The sequence below is a fragment of the Solanum pennellii genome, chromosome 10 (assembly GCF_001406875.1).
Source record: "Solanum pennellii chromosome 10, SPENNV200".
Taxonomy (NCBI): domain Eukaryota; kingdom Viridiplantae; phylum Streptophyta; class Magnoliopsida; order Solanales; family Solanaceae; genus Solanum; species Solanum pennellii.
In genome coordinates this window covers 4,014,945-4,031,847 of record NC_028646.1, presented here as the reverse complement: position 1 = coordinate 4,031,847, position 16,903 = coordinate 4,014,945, and the positions used below count along the sequence as shown (strand labels likewise).

Below are 16,903 nucleotides of genomic sequence, written 5' to 3'. Positions count from 1 at the left end.
CAATTCATATCCGCTCAGTTCAAGAGTACTTCACTTTGTGGATAATAAGTTGTTGCCTCATATCACTACGTGTCAATTCAAATCGAAATATATTGACACTTAAGTACATGTTCCTTCCTTTTGTCCAAAATTTGTTCTTACTCTTTATCTTTTCATTAGTGGGGGATTGTGATATTAATTCTACATTTGTTCAATTTTTCTGTAATGCAAAGAATAGAAAGTAAATTATGTTACAAAGAAATTAATTCTTCCGTTCCAAAACAAAGAAGAGTTTCTCTCGAATGTGATGTAATGACTTTTAATGCCATTAACATTTAATATGAGTTATACAAATTAATTCTTCCCTTTGAAACTCCTCTTTGGAAAATCCTATATAAGCATGACCTTTGTGAACATTATAAGACATCCAACAAAAGGGAATACAAAAACATTTTCCCTTCTCTCTTCTTATCCTTAGAATATTTTTTGGGCAATAGGTTTTGAGCAACCTCCAAACTCTCAGCCACGAGTGCAGGTGGTTCAAGTTTGGTATGAGCAATGGAAGTATGAGAGGCCAGTTATAGAAGGTCGGATTACTTGGGGAGCTTTCAAAATGACTTTCCTTGATAGGTTCTTTCCCTTGGAAATAAGGGAGGGAAAATGCAAGAATTGATCAACCTTTGTCAAGGGGGTATGAGCGTGAAGGAGTATAGCCTTAAATTCACTACACTATCAAAACATGTTCCTACTATGGTTGTGGATTCTAGGGTCAAGATGAACAAATTTATCATGGGGATATCCGATCTTGTGGTTAATGAATGTAGGTTGGCTTTGTTGATTCCTTGCATGGACACCTATCGTCTCATGGTTCATGCCAAACAAATTGAGGAGCAAAATCTCAAGCAAGTTGGTAGGGAGTTGAAGAAGGTAAGAACGAAGATGGGAATTCTTGTAAGACGAGATTTGAGGTTCAAGACAAACCAAGGTTCAAAAAGAGGTTTTCCAATTAAGGCTCTTCTATTGATCCAAGGGTCATCAAGAGGAAGGTGCCTACTCCCAAGCACCAAGAGGGGAAAGGTGGAAGATCTTATGTTGAGAAGCCTCTTTGTGCAAAATGTGACAAGAGACATGATGATAAGTGCCTAGTTGGCACTAGTAATTGTTATGGTTGTCACTTTTGGAAATCTTTCCAAAGTGGACTTGGTACACAAATAAAACTTAGCACCGCTTTCCACCCTCAAACGGATGGACAAGCAGAGCGCACCATCCGAACTATTGAAGATATGTTAAGGTCTTGTGTGATTGATTTCAAGGGCAATTGGTATGATCATCTACCTTTAATTGAATTCTTCTACAACAATAGCTACCATGCAAGTATCGGTATGGCACCTTTTGAAGCACTTTATGGTAGAAGGTGCTGGTCCCCAATTGTATTGTTTGAAGTGGGTGATTTTGCTCTCCTTTGGTCCTGAATTAGTGTATGAGGACACCGAGAAGGTTTGACTCATAAGGGATAGGTTAAAAATGGATTTTAGTTGGCAAAATTCTTTTGCCGACAATAGAAAGAGGGAACTTGAATTTGAAGTAGGAGATTGGGTCTATTTGAAAATTTCACCCATGAAAGGGGTGATGAGGTTTGAAAAGAAGGAAAAACCTAGTCCCCGTTATATGGGGCCGTATGAAATTTTGAAGAGGATCGGGAGTGCTGCCTATGAGTTGAAGTTTCCAAATGTTTTGGCTATGATTCATTTGGTATTCCATGTTTCTATGCTTAAAAGTGTATTGGTGATCTGATTTCCATTCTCCCTCTAGAAATCTTAGGGGTAAAGGAGAACCTTTCTTATGAAGAGGCCCCGATTGAGATCTTGGATCGTCAAATTAAGAAATTGAGGAATAAGGAGGTTGCCTCCGTAAAAGTTTTATGGAGGAACCACCTTGTTCAGGGTGCAACGTGGGAGCCCGAGACTGACAAGAAGACCCGCTATCCTCATCTCTTTCATCCCTACTCCTATCCGAAGTTAAGATTAGTAACTTTCCTCTTAAATGAGTTATATGCAAAATGTTGAACTTATCATGTCATCTAGTATGTGTATATTCTTGTAGAAATTCATGCCTAAATTGAGTTTTTGTGATATATGACTCTTATGATTAACTTGCTCTGAAATAGGTAGTGGGCTATATTACTTTCATGAGAAGTGTTTTGGTCATATTTTGATGTTTTGTTGATGATAAATCAGTATGTTAACTTTTAATGTCATATTAAGCTCATAATTTAAATGGAGAAGGTAGTACCTCCTTATGTGATGTGAATAGATGAGCTAGTGTTATGGTAAGTTGTGGATTAAGTTCCTATTTGTTGATGTTATGTTTATATGTTGAAAGGACTTGAAATTTCCTCTAATGAGTTGTGACTCATCATGTTATTGTTTGTTGGTTGGCTTCTAGTCTTATGTCTTTTTCCTTTTTTCCAATAGAAGGTTTAAGGTGTCATTTGGGGACGAATGTTACTACAGGGGATATTGTAACACCCCTTAAATTCCATGACCTATAATAGAGCCTAAAATGTCAAGTAATAATTATTTTAGGTCTAAATAAGTGTAAATAACTTGTTTGAGATGTTCCGGAGCCATAGCATTAAAGAAAGGCCTTAACGTTCGAAAACTAGCGAAATTTAACTAGTAGACGTCCCTATGTTTGGGAAAGGTTTTGGAGGATCAAATGAGTCTAAAACTTAAAAAAACACTTTGGATAGGTAGAGTGTGTTGTTGACACACAATTTAGACCATCCTGGAGATAAATTAATTATCGAGCTTTTTAAGTTTCCAACAAAGTTAAAAAAATCGACTCTATAAAATTTTAAAAATATTTGTTAGCAGCTTTAGTCTTTTGTTTTAATGTTTGAATAATATACACATTTATATGTTTTACATAATCTATTTATTTTATAAAATATTCGAAAATTTGTCTCAAAAGTTTAGTCTTCACTTAACACCTTATTGATTTTGTCCGATTAATATCTTGTAGTTTTGAGTCTTAAAATCTAATTAGGATATTCATTTTATCTTGTCGAAGTTAAAAAGCTCGTCAATTAATATCAATTCATCTTATTTAATTTGGCCGAGTTTACTAATTGATCTCATTTTGGTTACGATTTAATTTCGTTTGGCCATGATTGTCTTCTAATGGTCGAGTTATCAATTAAAATATAGCTTCTCCTAATTTACTCTCTAACCTCTTTGAGAACCAAAATTTGGGTTGTTTAATCCAAATTCATTAAATTTAAGCCCATTTATTCAATATTTCAGCAGTTTTTCCTCCTCCTCTTACATCACAGCCCACCATCATTTCTCTTTTATTCAGCAGCCCAATACTTATTCCAAACCCATTTTATCTTCTACAGAAATCCCAGCCCATTTCTCCCTTAAACCCTACTCAAATTGGTCTCTTCCCAAAAGGAAACCCAGCTGGAGAAAACGGTATGCTGCCAGAAAACCCCAACTTTGTTCCTTATCATCGTGATCCTAGACACGCACCTTCAGTGCGTGAACTAAAACCGAAGTGACTCTCAGCTTTAAAACGACCGGCAAAAATTTCAAGCGCCTCCTTTGTCGCTCGTCTTCTTCATGAAGCAAGAGAGCGCGTGCTTGGTGTATCAGTTCTGTTTCTTTGTCGCCTTCCTCACTATGATAGTATGATTCTAGGCAGGTTTTCCAGCTGCGCGAATCGTCCTGCTTGCACGAGATGACTCCACGTCGAGGGGCAAGGACAAACAAATCGATCGAGGCCGTCGATTCTCCTTTTCGCTTCCGGAATGGAGTAAAAGTTCTTTCAGAAAAGGTTCTATCCAAAGGGGAGAAAGTCTCTATTTTTTTTGAATTTGGGGTTTGAATTCCGATTTCGCCCTTTTGTTTCCCCCCATTTTCGAAATTGTTGCCCTAATTTCCGCTATATATATTCTCTTCATCCCAGCTGTAGAGGGGTATTGATTTTTTTTCGACTTTAAGGCAGAGAGCAGGGGAGACCGAAAGAAAAAAGGTTCGCGTTGAGAATTTCCTTTCGAGTCTAAAAATCTGAGAGTCACCTTAAAAAAGACACTGTCTAAAAAATATAGTAAGCCCTTTGAGAAAAGGGTGTCTTAGTTTTTGTCTAAATATCACTCCTTCGCTCCATTTGGATCGGTCTACTCGAGTTTCGCTTAAGGTTCAAGTTAGTGGCAGAAATTGGTCATCCATCTAGCTCGTCGTTGCCCCGGCTGCTGCTCAAGAAGAGGTAAAAACTTCCCTAACCTTTTTCCTTCTATATGTTTTCCAATGAGCTATTGAAAAATGTGAAAATTTGTTGTTGGTTACGAGCTAATTTTACATGATAAGTTTTTGATCCTAAGTTCGCTTTTCATCATAATTTTTCTGAAACTAGCATATATATTTCTGTCTTCCCAGATGATTTTTTCCTGTTTAAGTTTGATCCCCCCTGCTATGGATCTTCTTAAGTTTTCTCGTCTGATTATGTTCGTTTCATCTCTGTTTTTTAACTATATTTTTTAGTTGCATAAACTTTATTTTATTGTCGTTTGTCTAAAGTCGCATTCGTGCCTTCATTATGTATTTGGAAAGCGTCGGAGTGCCTTTGGACACTATGAATTTAGTTTTTTCGAGTATGAGTTAATTTTGTCGAAGTGGTGTCCTCTGAGAGTATGTTCATGAATCTGTTTTCCGTACCCTTCTTCCAGGGAAAATCTGTCCACTTCCGAATATCACTTAGTTTGGTTTTAAAATGGTTATTTTAAAAATCTAAGATCTCAATTTAAGTTTGTTGTGTTATCATGTGATGCAGCCTCTCCACCGTAACAACTTCTTCATCTCTTCTATTCTGAATCGATGTTAGTAAAGTGATAAAATCTCTGTATTGGTTTGAATGGTACAAGATTGAATCTTGGCGACTTCACTTGTTATTAATCTATTCTTAATGGATATCTCGATCTAGTTTCAACATCATGTCGAATGATTATCATGCGGAGTTTGTCGTTTGTTCATTTCAATATTCAAGCTTACTTATTTTGTTATGGTTTATTCCGAATATAAACTTCAACGTTGCAGGCGTGTTCTTTTGATTTTATTCTAATCAAGTCCAGTTCTAACTGTTATTGTAATTTAAGTTCCCTTTATTTTGCTTAGATTATATTCAGTGTAAAAAAAATACCTTTTTTTAGTTTCGGCTCATGTAGAGTTTGATATATTATTTTTTATTTAAAAATTGACTGTCTCTTGTCTCTTGACCCTCATGGATCGTAACTACATATTGTTTGGTTTCAAACTATTTTGTTGGTTTTAACTTATCCTAGCTTATTTTAAGGTTAGAAGTTGTAATCTAGCCATTCTGATGATTTCTTTGCTGCCAAATATGTCGTAGTCGTGATTGATCTAGTTGGATAAAATGTGGGTTTGTCCCTCGTAATTTCAAAGTTCACCAATTTTGAAATATCATTTTGTTTTGGATTAGATAATACTCCGTTTATTGTTTTGGTTTTGTTGGAATTTGGAAGATTTTTGGGTGCCATTTGTCCCTCGTAACTGGATTCTCGCATTTCCCTTTGGGCCGTGGAGGCCTAAATTTTTTTTCTCTCCAGTCAAGCCCTTTAAAAAAGACGAACAGGTCTCAGAGTAAAAAACGGAGTGGATCGAAGATCTAAAAGAAGAATTGAGCCAAAAGGCCCATTTTCCTTTTTGTAGAAAACTCCAAAAGCCAAAAGGCCCTCTCTCTTGTCTTAATACTTATCTTTTTTATTTGTCGTTAGTTTAAAGTTAGAAAACTCCAAATCCCCTTCGAATGCCATAACATTTTAGTAACATAAAATTAAACTAAGTTCAAATAGTTTTAAAAAATATTTTTTTTCAACTAATAAGTGTCGCTTAGATAAAAAACTAAGAAACTTACTTTCAAACAATTTCTAATACATTTTATAAGTTAGTTATTTTAGCCAAATGAGTTAGTTGTCGGATAACCGCAAGTTAGCGGATGTCTTAGGTGCATTCAAAACTTTCCTAAGACGTTCATAGGAATCTCCGAACCCCCCTTTAAAGTTTCAAAACGATTTTTCTGTTTAAATCTTTTGGAAACAAATAGTTTTCTTGATTTTTCCTAAAAATTAAGTGGCAATTCTAAAAAGTCGGAAAATTTACAAAATATTATTTTTTCGAAAACTTCCGTATAAAACAGAAATGGTGACTCAGCTGGGGATGTTTGAGGATTCTAACCTTAAAACTAACGTGTTTTAGCTACGTGAAGTTAATTGTTTATCTGTTTATTTATCGTCTTATTCAACTGTTGCATGCATGGCATATCATAACTCCGTCAAATGACAATTATTTTTATTTACCACTTATAGGACGATCATGCGCATTCGCGGTCGTTCGTTAACCAAATCATTCTTAGGGCACCCTGAAGAATGTAGTTGGCTACTTGAAAGTCACCGGTCGTTAACTGTCCCTGCCCATGTAGTCCGCTTGGGTTACCTTTTCCACTATAAATATAATCCACTCCTAGTTAAATTAAGATAGAGCGAAACCCAATCCCAAAAAATTGCGCATTGGCCTAAGACGACCCAACACCTAAGGAGCATTGGGCCCATTAGAAAGACCGCCTTGAGTCCAAAGAGAGCACGGCTCGATAGGATGATCATATTTGCGTGTTAAATTTGAAGGATGTATTGCATTTTTAAATGTTTGTTGTATCGTGGGGGTTAGCAATTAACTAGTTGTACGTTTTTGTATATGTCGAGTCAGTTCCTCCATTTCAACATGGTCACCAAGACGCCAGACATTCTCCGCTTATGGTGGGACAACCTCAAAGATTATCAAAAGAGAGAAATCTCGGTTCACCTGGGTCACTCTTCAATAATGGACATCAAGGTTTGGCCCATGTTTATTGAGGTTATCACTCGGTTCTGGGGAGATAAGAAGATGGTTTTTTGATTTGGAGATGTCGAAATAACACCAATACTAGAGGAAATTAAGGTTTGTCTGGACTCTATCGGGACATGTGGCAAGCGGAAAAAATGTCCCGATCATCACATCCTTCTGCCAGATAGGCCAACTAGTGAATAATCAAAGAACATATTGTTGCTAGTAAATGCAAACTGGTTGGAAACCCACGATATACCACCAATGAGATTTTTCGAGAAATGGGAGCACCTATTTCAGATTATTTCCGAATGAATTCCACAATCACAGTATCTGGAGGAAAACTCAGACTATCGCTTTTTCAGCATGCCTTTTAGGAACTATGGTTTTCCCTAAAGATGAAGGAAAGAAAATCGACACCCGGGTCGTGATGGTAGTAGACGCCATGTTAAGAGGAATTGGTAGAAAACAAGAAGAAAAAAAGTACTGTAGTTCGGCCCTGGTCATCTTAGCCGACATTTATCGATCTTTAAGTTTGTGTAAGAATGGGTTTCCATTTTTTCAAGGTTGAAACATTCTACTTCAATGGTGGATGATTGAGCATCTCCGCAAAAGGGATGGTGCCCAACCGCAGGAGTTGGCCAAACCAAGCCAGACGAGTCCTCTTGATAATTATGAATTCTATCTAAGCGTCTGCAGATTCCCTATTCATACCACTAGGGATGCGTGGGCGAGGGTATTTTATGATATGAGAGAAGGAGATATACAGTGGATGTTACCAAACTTCAAGTCCGGGAGGATAGCAGTACAGGGGGCCAAACATCCATTTTTAGTCGTTCCTGGCATAAGAGGATTGCGGCCCTACAACCCAACAAGAGTGATACGACAATTTGATAGAACACAAATCACACCCGTCCAAGGGGATGCTAGCTCTTTTGTTGTCGATTACAGTAGGAGCGGCAAAACAGCTTTTGGTAAGATCATCCTCCAAGAATGGGCCGTACGTATCAACATGAAATGGGATATGGATGAAAACAGATATGAAGCTAGGTATGTCGACGAATACAAGACATGGTGCAGAATGATCTGCATGGTGTAATGAACCCAACACCATGCACAGGTTGAGAAATTAAAGACATACAAACAAGGCTTCAGATCCATGCATACCATTTTCAGCAAGAATGGGACCGAAGGGAGCAAGAATTTCAGCAAAGGGAGAAAGAATTTTAGAAAAAAGAGCAAGAATTTCAGCAAAGGGAGCAAGATTACCCGTTCCGAGAGTTAGAAAGTCAGAGGGTTTTAGCTGTGACGTCACAAGAGCTAGCCGATACAAGGGCTTTTATGATGTGTTTGGACGCAAACCTGGATGAGCAAATGAACACTCTACAAGTCGTACGAACATCTTACAAAGTTGTGTTCACTGAGCCGTACGTGTTCACAAGCAAGTGCATCATCCGCGAAGAAGTAGAGAAGGCCAAAAGAGGAGTTGAGCCATCAACCTTTTAACTCCCTTGCGTGGGATTGTTTTTTATCTGTATTCGCATTATATCCCCCTCCCTGAAATTGTACCCCGTTTGATTGAAATTATGTAATGAACGCTATGATTTTTAGTGAAGTTTATTTTTGGGATACAACAATTTGTTTAAATGACGCAATACATCCTTCAGATCGCTAGGCATACCCTTGGCACAAAGGGTCACATGCATGATTAGGACGCAATATGTGTGTGTTTAACTGCGTATGTGTTATGTTGCTATGAATGAGGATATCGCAAACCCACTCCTATCCAGAAATTTCCAGAAGAAATATACCGAAGTCACTATCGCAAATGTCCGACCAAAACTTTCTGAATGCCACAAGAAGTCACTCATCGCGGGAAGATATTCATGCCCCGCAGAAAATCATGCACTGCCAGAGAATGAATCATGCATCTCAAGGGAAACATTTACTCCTCAATATCAACTGCATCTTTGTTTGGAAAGAGTGAATGCCAAGAGAATCATCGAAAACAACGAAGAGAAATGTCAACACTGCATCAGCATTTTACTTATTTCGACATCAAACGAAGAGTTCATCGAAGATTATATTGCAAACATAAGACATAAGCTTTATTTGCCTTACATCAAACCGATCGAGTTGACGTGAAATGAAGAAGGAGAACAACTAAGTGTCGACACTGTCAAAGACACTATCTCCCATTTAAATTGCATTTTTATGCTGACGAGTTTTATCTCAGTCCTTGTCGAGAGAATCCGAAAGGATGAATTCTCCAAAACATAACCACAGGTGCGGACGACATCAAAAAGGATGCATCACAACGTGGAACTTTTTCTTGGAAGCAAACTGGGACACAGTCCAAAGAGGAATGTCAACTGTTAGGATGCGAGCAGAGGAGAGACTTCCACCACAATCAAACCACACCCCTATCAGAAGGCATGTGGGTTTTCCCTTTTTCTTTGTCAGTTTTGGTTTCGCATCCGAAAATTTTGGTGTCCGTCGAAAGCAAGTTGTCAATTTGAGTGACAATGCACCAAGAGCTTTAAAAATTATGTCCATGTAAATTCTTATATATGGATGTGAAGAGCTCCACATTCTTGGCTAAGAGGTTGCACACGTCTTTTTCATACTCGACTTAATTTGTCACTTGTCCAGAACCAAAGGTTATCTAGCATAATAGATTTTCTTTTCAACCGATCGAGTCGAACTACAATCAGCCTGATTCCTGAAGATACAAGGATTTGTAGGTGAGCTCAATGTCGAAAATTTGGCTGTATTCCAACATTTGATCTCAAATCTTACTCCCAAATATTTCGGACCCTTCATAATCTGGTGTCGAGACAACTTTTGAATTCTTTAGAAATCGTGCATAAAACCAAGCGTATCGAACTACAAGTGGTCTGAATTCTAATATAGCTTGAGATATGTAGGAAAACCATTTTCGGGGTTCGGCCATAACTCCCAAAGTCCGTACCAAAATCCCTCTCCTAAAGATAAATATGTGGTCGATCAAAATTGGCTTAGTCAATTTCATTTTTCTCAAATTTATTGCATCAATCCAAGTCAAATGAGGGACAGTTGTTGACACCCAATTTTGACCATCCTGGATATAAATTAAAAAAAGCTCCCAACAAAGTGAAATAATCGACTCTATAAAATTTAAAAAATATTTGTTATCAGCTTTAGTATATTGTTTAATGTATGAATAATATACACTTTTATATGTTTTGCATAATTTGTTTATTTTATAGAATATTCGAAAATTTGTCTCAAAAGTTTAGTCTTTACTTAACGCCTTATTGATTTTGTCCGATTAGTATCTTGTAGTTTTGAGTCTTAAAGTGTAATTAGGATATTCATTTTATCTTGTCGAAGTTAAAAAGCTCGTCAATTAATATCAGTTCATCTTATTTAATTTGGCCGAGTTTGTTTACTAATTGATCTCATTTTGGTTATAGTTTAATTGCGTTTGGCCATGATTTTCATCTAATGGTCGAGTTATCAATTAAAATATAGCTTCTCCTAATTTTTTTCTCCAACCTCTTTGAGAACCAAAATTTGGGTCGTTTAATCCAAATTCATTAAATTTAAGCCCATTTATTCAATGTTTCAGCAGGTTTTTTTCCTCCTCTTAATCCCAGCCCACCATCATTTCCTTTTTATTCAGCAGCCCAATACTTATTCCAAACCCATTTTATCTTCTCTTAAAATCCCAGCCCATTTCTCCCTTAAACCCGACCCAAATTGGTGTCTTCCCCAAAGGAAACCCAGTTGGAGACAACGGTATGTTCCCAGAAGACCCCAACTTTATTCCTTCTCATCGCGATCCTAGACATGCACCATCAGTGCGTGAAGAACAACCGAAGTGACTCTCACCATTAAAGCGAAAAGCAGAAATCTCAAGCGCTTCCTTTCTCGCTCATCTTCTTCATGATGCAAGAGAGCGCGTGCCTTATGTATCAGTTCTGTTTCTTCTTCTCCTTCCTCTCTGCGATAGTATGATTATAGGCAGGTTTTTCAGCTGCGCAAATCATCCTGCTCGCACGAGATGACTCCACATCGAGGGGCAAGGACAAACAAATCAATCGAGGCCGTCGATTCTCCTTTCCACTTTCGGAATGGAGTAAAAGTTCTTTCAGAAAAGGTTCCATCCAAAGGGGAGAAAGTCTTTTTTTTTTTAATTTGGGGTTTGAATTACGATTTCTCCCTTTTGTTCCCCCCCTATTTTCGAAACTTTTGCCCTAATTTCCGGTATATATATTCTCTTCATCCCAGCTGTAGAGGGGGATTGAATTTTTTTTTGACTTTAAGGCAGAGAGAAGGGGAGATCGAAAGAAAAAAAAAAGCTTGCGTTGAGAATTTCCTTTCGATTCTAAAAATCTAAGAGTCACCTTAAGAAAGACACTGCTTAAAAAAATATTGTAAGCCTTTTGAGAAAAGGGTGTCTTAGTTTTGGTCTAGATATCACTCCTCCGCTCCATTTGGATCGGTCTACTCGAGTTTCGCTTAAGGTTCAAGTTGATGGCAGAAGCTGGTCATCCATCTTGCTCGTTGTTGCCCAAGCTGCTGCTCAAGAAAAGGTAAAAACTTCCCTTACCTTTTGCCTTCTATCTGTTTTCCAATGAATGATTGAATAATGTGAAAATTTGTTGTTGGTTACGTGTTGAGTTTACATGATAAGTTTTTGATCCCAAGTTCGCTTTTCATCGTAATTCTTCTGAAACTAGCATATGTATTTCTGTCTTCCCAGCTGATTTTTTCCTGTTTAAGTTTGATCCCCCCTGCCATGGATCTTCTTAAATTTTCTCGTCTGATTATGTTCGTTTCAGCTCTATTTTTAACTATATTTTTAGTTGCATAAACTTTATTTTATTGCCGTTTGTCTAAAGTCGCATTCATGCCTTCATTATGTATTTGGAAAGTGTCGGAGCGCCTTAGGACACTTTGCATTTAGGTTTTTCGAGTATGAGTTAATTTTGTTGAAGTGGTGTCCTCTGGGAGTATGTTCATGAATCTGTTTTCCGTAACATTCTTCTGAGGAAAATCTGTCCGCTTCCGGATATCACTTAGTTTGGTCTTTGACATGGTTATTTTAAAAATCTAAGATCTCAATTTAAGTTTGTTGTGTTATCATGTGATGCAACCTCTCCACCGTAACAACTTCTTCATCTCTTCTATTCCGAATAGATGTTAGTAACGTGATAAAATCTCTGTTTTGGTTTGAATGGTATGGGATTGAATCTTGGCGACTTCACTTGTTATTAATCTATTCTTAATGGATATATCGATCTAGTTTCAACATCGTGTCGAATGATTATCATGCGGAGTTTGTCATTTGTTCGTTTGTATATTCAAGCTTACTTGTTTTGCTATGCTTTATTCCGAATATAAACTTCAACGTTGCAGGCGTGTTCTTTTGATTTTATTCTAATCAAGTCGAGTTCTAACCGTGATTGTAATTTAAGTTCCCTTGTTTTATGCTTAGATTATATTCAGTGTAAAAAAATATTTTTTTTAGTTTCGGCTCATGTAGAGTTTGATTTATTTTTTTAATTTAAAAATTGACTGTTTCTTGTCTCTTGACCTCATGGCTCGTAACTGCATATTGTTTCGTTACGAACTATTTTGTTGGTTTAAACTTATCCTAGCTTATTTTAAGGTTAGAAGTTGTAATTTGGTCATTCTTATGGTTTCTTTGCTGCCAAATGTGTCGTAGTCGTGATTTATCTAGTTGGATAAAATGTGGCTTTGTCCCTCATAATTTCAAAGTTCACCAATTTTGTCATATCACCTCTCGTGCATTGAAATTTTCCAGCATGCCGCAGTTTTCTTTTTGCATATCATTTTGTTTTGGATTAGATAATACTCCGTTGATTGTTTTGGTTTTTTTGGAATTTGGAAGATTGTTGGGACCCATTTGGTTTATATTGCAAATTGGTTGTAATACTTATTATACAGTATATTAATTAAATCATTTTGCTTAGATCACTATGATTTCATCTATATGTTGAACTTGTTTGGAGTAGCTGCCTAAGTGCAAACTCCATCTGTTAGTATGCTTCGAGGCCTTCTATTTTTTTATCGTAAATTCGCCCCCTATTTACAACATGATTTTAAATAGCCACTGTCCCATTTTTGTTGTATTTCTTGATTTTAACCTGCTTGCTTCACCTATTGGAAGGTTGCTGAAGTTATGTTCCATCTGGTGCACCCTTTGGTATCTCTTAAAATTATTATTTTGAGATATTATTGTTTGAATACTAATCCTTATTTTCTCGTTGCATGTGAAATTGATTCGGGTCCTAATGGACTGCATTCTCGCATTTTCCTTTGGGCCGTGGAGGCCTAAATTTCTTTTCTCTCGAGTCAAGCCCTTTAAAACAGACGAACAGGTCTCAGAGTCAAAAATGGAGTGGACCGAAGATCTAGAAGAAGAATTGAGCCAAAAGGCCCATTTTCCTTTTTGTAGTTTTATTTTAGTATTTTTTGGGCCTAAGCCCTTATATTGTTGTATTAATATTTTACTAGTTTAGGACAGGTACAGGTGAAGTGGGCCAAAGGCCCAAAACAAACGGGTCAAAAAATCCGAAAGCAGGTGGGTCCAAAAATCGGTCCAGGCGGACAGAACCCGGGTTTGGGCCCAAAATATCTCTCTGTCTGTCTTATTACTTATCTATTTTTATTTGTCATTAGTTTAAAGTTAGAAAACTCCAAATCCCCGTCGAATGCCATAACGTTTTAGTAACATAAAATTAAACTAAGTTCAAATAGTTTTAAAAAGTATTTTTCAGTTTATAAGTGTCGCTTAGCTAAAAAACTAAGAAACTTACTTTCAAACAATTTCCAATAAATTTTATAAGTTAGTTATTTTAGCCAAATGAGTTAGTTGTTGGATAATCGCAATTTAGCGAACGTCTTAGGTGCTTTCAAAACCTTCCTAAGACGTTCATAGATATCCCTAAACCCCTTTAAAGTTTTCAAAATGATTTTTCTATTTCAGTCTTTTGAAGAAAAAAAATAGTTTTCTTGATTTTTCCTAAAAATTAAGTGGCAATTCTAAAAAGTTGGAAAATTTACAAAATATTATTTTCCAAAAACTTTCGTACAAAACATGTAGTTTAGAGAGTCTAAAAGTACGATAACTACACCCCAAGGACCACAGGAAGGGTCCTTGAGAAGGACCCCAACATGGGTGGGTAGGCTGCTAAAGCAGTCTGCGAAAGTCAAGAATCGGTGGGCTACTGTGCGACGCGCAGCCAACACGGACCCACGGCCTCAAATTATTTTTGGGAAATAAAATGTGTGTTGGCCCTGCGACGCGGAGACACTTCCCAGATATCGTAAAAGTCGTATTTTGGGTGTTTTGACTTCACAAATAAACTCATTTAAGTAAGGAGTCTTTTGGGTAATTTAATGGGTGACTATATAATATATTAGGGTCAGTTTTAGGTCAATTTTATCACTCAAATCAAGATCGACAAGTTGAAATAAAAAATCTCTCTCTCTCTCCCAAAATTCTCTCTTCCTCCAAACCTCCATTGAATACCATTAGAGCTCCAAGAAGAAGATCAAGCCTTCAAGTATTTCAACCCAATTTCGTGGCTTTATCATCTATAAGGTATGGTTTCTTTCACTCTTGGGAATCCTTTCCCCAAGAGGTCCTTCAAAAGATGATTTCTAAATCCCCCCAAATAAGGGTTTTTCTCTTCGTATGGGTCTTCTTTCTAAAATGAAATTGTATATTAATTGTGATGAATAATGATGAATTAATGTTGTTTAAGTATAAATCAATGGTTAATTGATGAATACCTATGATTTTTTTCATGACCCATGTCTTTCCCGTAAATCCCTAATTTCTTGGATTAATGAAGGTGAATTGTTGAGGGTGATGAACATGTCACTTGTTTAATTTGATATTAGTTATGTTAATACTTCATGAATTTCCCTATTTGATATGTTGGTTGTGAGTTCTTGGGTATTGAAATATGAAGTCCCATGAAGGGCAATGAGGTATGATCTTGATTCTCCTTTGATCTCAATTATGCAAGGTGAGATATACTTATGTGATAATGATGCTATAGCTAATTATGTTGTTGTGATGTTGGTGACAAGGATCCATCATCCCTAACACTAGATCTATGAATTGTCTATGAAGTACGTAATTATGTTATGGTATGATTATTATATGACTGAATGTAGTTTCTCATGATTATGATAATGTGTCTAAAGTAAAAGGATAGTTCTCACTTATGATCACTTTTGAGCTATTATGATATGATGTTTACATAAGGGTCTATAATAGACTAATGTGAACTTGTATGATGTCATAAGATGATTTCTGAAGGGAATAATTGCTAGCACCGAAAGTACATGTAAATGAGATGGAGGTCTCATGTTAGTACGTCCGGCCTCCCATATGAATTCCTCACGTTAGTAAGTCCGGATTACTGAATTATGTGTTGTCTCATGAGATGGAAACCCTTACGTTAATAAGTCAAGGTTTCTAAAAGAAATCTTTTGTCCCTTAACTATGTGCCCGCATAGTACTCTAGCTTAGTGGATCCACTTAGATAGCTACATACGAATGGTTGCACCTTAGGCAAGTGTTAACCCTCTCTTTTCGTGTGGGAGTAGAACACCGGATTCCTTGTAGCTCACATGGTCTCATGTCGGTTAATACACTTCTTTCCCTAAAGTAAAGGTATGAACAAGTTATGTGAACTTCTATTAGGGTTGTCTTAAAGGTTACTACGTAGTGTGAGGGAGGGTATATGACTTCTCTTACACATTGTACATGTGGGATCCCATAGGATGATTCTAGTAGTGTTCTTTTATGATTATGATTATGTTGATAATCTATGACTAGTATTGGTATATGGAGAATGATATATATGAGAATATGTTGTAAGTATGAAATGGGTTGCTTAATGTGGATACTTATTTTTGAATAGGTTTATGGTGCTTTATTCTTGGCATTGCTCAAGTGTTGCTTGAGTTACTTGTATGTTGATATGATTACGATGTTCCTTATATGTGTGTATTGAATTGTTGGTCATTGTGCATAGTTTTGAGTAAGTTGTGTCTTTTATCATGCATTAACGATTTTTATGCTTAGGGATCATACTTAGTACATGTGTTTTGCACTAACCCATACTCTTCCCCTTTCCCCCAAAAATTATAGGTTCGGGCCATTGAGGTATCATTGAGGCTAAAGCAAGAAGGCTTGGACTAGACTCTCCAAGTTTTGGTATGCCCTCTGGTTCGAGGATGTTACCACACACTCTATCATAGTAGTACTTGTATTGGCTAGTAGACATTCATTTGTTTCCAATTGTTGAAGATATTGATGTAAGCCCTATATGACAACTATGGATTTGTATAAGGCCTTTGCCCGGATTGTTTGACTTCGTTTAGATGGTTGATATGAGACAATATTAGACTAAATTCCTATGCGTTTTTAAGTTGTCTATTGCGAGAAGCCTACGTACGCTTCCTATGTAGAGTTCTATGTAAACCTCATTGTTATATAAGTAAAAGTTTTTAATTTTTCAGCGTTTTTGACTTATGATTGCTATGAAGAATGCTAAGAGGCTTGTCTTAGTCCTCTTCGAGGACGAGGACGCCGGTAACGACTAGAGTGTACTTTGGGTCGTTACAGGTGGCATCAAGTCTATTGTTGGAAAAACCTACAGTGTGAAATTTGTAAAGGAATGCTCAAAAATTCCTAACACTCGTCGTGCTGGGGTTCTAAAGGAACTCATGAAATAAGAGTATTAGTTGGTTTTTGAATTTGTCAGCAAAGTTCTTCCTCACTCTGAGAATAGGACTATAGCCTCTACAATCGATCTATTCATTATGGATTCATGGTGAAAGTTTGAACCTCTAGAGCTTCGTGTACTCGTGTTTGATCATGTGTACAAGACTGTGGGTGAACACAAAGGCAAGCATGGCATAGGATGCAAGGAAATATTGTTGTTGAACACAAAGGCAAGCATGGCATAGGATGCAAGTATTTCCTTACCAAGGTG

At 36.9% G+C, this 16,903-nt stretch overlaps 1 long non-coding RNA gene across 2 annotated transcripts; it reads left to right on the top strand.

The window, feature by feature from the left end:
• The first annotated feature begins 3,377 nt into the window (after nucleotides 1-3,377).
• LOC107002782 lies at nucleotides 3,378-16,422 on the top strand. Of its 2 annotated transcripts, none has more exons than XR_003574838.1 (2): nucleotides 3,378-14,493; nucleotides 16,057-16,422. It is a non-coding gene; the product is annotated as an uncharacterized LOC107002782 (long non-coding RNA). The 2 variants fall into 2 exon arrangements; XR_001454557.2 differs by having other exon boundaries at nucleotides 3,379-11,455.
• Nucleotides 16,423-16,903: the final 481 nt, after the last annotated feature.